Source organism: Setaria italica, chromosome V (genome assembly GCF_000263155.2).
Source record: "Setaria italica strain Yugu1 chromosome V, Setaria_italica_v2.0, whole genome shotgun sequence".
Taxonomy (NCBI): Eukaryota; Viridiplantae; Streptophyta; class Magnoliopsida; order Poales; family Poaceae; genus Setaria; species Setaria italica.
Window position 1 is genome coordinate 8,397,515 of NC_028454.1, and position 3,889 is coordinate 8,401,403.

The following is a 3,889-nucleotide window of genomic DNA, read 5'->3' on the forward strand; positions in this document are numbered from 1 at the left end:
CCAACAAACATTGCTAGTGGTTTCTCATAAATATGAGTCTTATGAGTTGTGTCAAAGCTCATTGCATCCCTAAAATCTGCATAATCCCCATACATGCTTCCATGACTCTAGAATAAGCTGTGTATAACACCTTGGGAGTTCAACTTGGGTTCCCATCGGAACTGCGGGTTCTGAGCCTCACAATCCTTAAAGAACTCAATAAGCTTGTCAATGTCATCTGCGTGCTCTGCCCGTACATTCGTAGCCTTCCTGTAAAACATGTATAACATGTCAACATATCATCCTTCAAAATTGGAAGTCCATTTGATTAATGACACCAATGATCAGACACTTTAGCTTCATTTTTCACTGAGCTGCAGACCAAAATCTTAAAGACATGAACTTTTTTATCAGGAATAGATGCACCATCATATTTGTTTCACTCCATAACCTTGCATAATTGCACTACCCTAAACATATTAGCCATTTCAGAAGTTGTTCAAATAACATACTACATGAGGTTCTCTTACCTGTTCTCTAAGTCCCGCGCTGTTATCGGAACAAGTTCTACCCCATGCATATTTTGAAGTACGTTCTTTATACTTTGCATACTCATACCGGCTGCCTGCAATTCATCAATAATTCGATAAAGTATTAGCTCTGTGCTCTTGTGCGACCTCTTTGTTTGGTCTTCAAAGGCGTCTACAATAGATGGTTGTAAATAGATTTGCCTTTTCTATAACCATATCTACTTCATTGACTTCGCTGTCATAAACTCTCGTAAACTTCAGATGTGCATTGCACTTCGTCTTCATCATCATCTTGTTTCGTACTCGCAGAGCCTCATCATCTTTATAATAATCTCCTTTTCCTTCATAGCTACACCTCATCACTCTAGAGAATGTTTTCTTGTTGCCTATTTTCATGCCGAACCTGGCCAATTCTGCATATCTCATGAAGAACTCCTTTGCTTCAGCTTCTGAGTGGAATGACATCGCTTTCCTCGAAATCAATTATGGGTCCATGCTTTCCTTCTGCTTCAAATGACAATAAATTCAATTAACATCACATACTGAAAGGTGCAGTAATGATGGCTTAGACTGCAACTCATGCAGAATTGCTCGGACTGAAAGGTGCAGTAATAACATCACTAATATGAAACATTAAGGATTACAACCCAACAGAATATATGTGTCCAGAGATTCGAAAACATGTTAAAAATAAGGAAAGCTACAGCTTGCTCATACTGCTACTCATGCAGGTGCATGACTATGTCCGAATGGAGTCGTATCCAATGCATACAAGTATGTAAAAATCTGAATAGTAACCAATTATTGGTGAATTACATTAGTATTAGTATCCTGATCGATCTGAAAGCAATTTGGTGATCAATCATGGACAAACATGACACCACCACCAATAACGCACCACGGCATATGAATCAAACATAGGGTAGAAAATTCGATTAGCACCACAGACTGCAAATATGACATAATATATATTTTCATTGACTACTCACAAGCATTTGTGCTTATTATCCATGCATCACTCTTTCAAAAATTCAAAAAAAGGATAACCATGCATCACTAACGTGTGTTTGTGGCGGAAGTTCTTCTTCACTAGCATTCATCTGGCTTGCGTTCAAAGTAGCCGGAGGTGAGAACACAACACCGTGGCTTCCTGTTGTAACGGTTTGACCCTTACTTCTCCCATCCTCGCGAGCTGTCTGTGTGGGTGTTCAGAATCTAGCGTTGAAGCTCTCCACCACCTCCGAAACGTTCATGCAGGAGTCCATAGTGCCTCGTCCTCCCGGCTTTGACGGTTCCGCACCACACGGTGACCTTTCCAACACTTTTGAATTTTGCACGTCGACGGCGACAGTCATGTCGTTCATCTGCAGCCTTGCCGGTGAAGAGCTATCCGCAGACTTCTCCCTACTTGGCCCTGCTTCTTAAAATAATAGCCTCCGATAACCCATCACTGTCTTTGTTTTCCTATATTCCTGCACACAATTTAATTAGGTAGTCATCAGGTAGCTGGGCGGAACCATGTTCAGCGACATATTCTTTAATTTCTGGCCTCAAATCAAATGAAATTCCTCAACTGAAATGAATGGAGTTCATGTCCATTAACTGAGCAATCAATCTGTTTTCCAATTTTAGTTGGGAATTGAAAACATCAACAGGGATCAAGCTCCAGGCCTTACCGATCTTGGCACTTGTGACAGCCCCTGTACGAATGCAAACTGGATAGGGGTTGATCTTCCAGCCCGCAGACATCTCCCCGTCAATAGGCGCGCTGCACTTCTCAAGCCAACGATCTTCTAACCCGCGGACGTCGCCCCGTCAACTGTTGTCGTTGGCTCCGACGCGACCACCGGAGCGCGGCGAAGGAAACTGCTGCTGTGCGGTTCCAATTTAGCGTGGGTGGTGGACGGGCAGATAAATATCGGCCGGTCTGCGAGGTTCGCTTGCCTGTCAAAAAAAAATGGATGGCCGCAAGGTAACGTTGCGTCGGACGTTGCGGGGAGGGGGGCGGGGCTCGGGTACGGAATAAGCTATTCCGTACCTAGGGTACTAAATAGTGGAGGCTTATATATATATATATATAGTACCCTGATGCGTTCAAATAATTGACACCCCCACTTCACCATGTGCTTGAGAGTTGAGATACGGCTATCAACATATATTTTCCTGTGGGAACATGACTTCTTTTTTCCCTTCATGTACGGCTCAATCTCTGGTACTTAAGTGGCGTGTTCAGTGAACCTCCAAACTGACCAGGAGGCCGATGTGGCCGCCTATTTAGATTTTGGCTGTATTATTTCACATCCAATTAATGTTGATCAATTTGAATTTACATTCTAGTAATCTAATTGTTGTATGTTAATTTCGGCTTGAAGATGTCACAAGCAGATGTTATATGAGATTATTATCTGATCATCTAGATTGGAGTTCTCTAGAACATCTCGAGAATGATCCATTTCAAGTGGCGGCACATGAGCCATAGTTGGGCTGATCGATTTGCCATTTTTGTCACAAGGGAGATACAGTCATGCCGCGTGAAAAAAAAGATATGATTCCTGCACAAACACTACACTTTGAAGTTCTTTAAAAAGTAACTAATAAGTGCTTAGTTCAACTATATTTAGGCTTGCCACTGCTCTCTCTGGGTCACAAGAAAGTTGGGTTTTAGGCCCCATCCGGCACTCTTCTACTCCTCAACTTAGCCCAGGTACTCGACGGCATGTCGCAACACACGCTTTTCTATACTCATCTACTCTCTTCAGAAAGAGGTGAAGCGTGGCGCTGGTGCTCTGCCGCAAGCAAATTTGAACACTGGTTCCAGAAGGTGGGCGCTGAATGAAGTGCCGATGCCCCATCTGTCAATATTCTTGTTGGAGGACTCGTTTTCTTCGAACTCCAGTCCCCTTGGTCTTCAAGGCGCGACCGATCAGTGAGGACCATGGTGATGAGTGCAAGTGGTAGTATCACTCAAGGTGCTGCAATTGTACTTGGAACGGACCTAAAATTGGATGGATGCATAGACAGGCCAGTGCATAGGTGCGCCAGAAAGAAAGAATTAGAAAGCGTCCTAGTCGTAGTAGGAATTTGAACTATTCAATCTAATGGAATAATAGTCAAGATAGTAACTGACCATAACATTTCTGATTGCGCCCGCACGACCTCCACTCCTTCCTCGGATGTACAAGTACCCTCTAGCCATGACATGCATCTGGCTAGGTTTCTATCGAGCTGGTATATCATTGTGTTCTTCTTCATTGGCATGCGTATGCATCGCTCTCACGATGAATTGCTGATATGCAGCACAGTACCCTGATGCTGCTTGCTCGTTCCGCGAGCAGCTGCAGCACACCTCGAGGTGCACGCCGTGAGTCGTCATGGCGTGC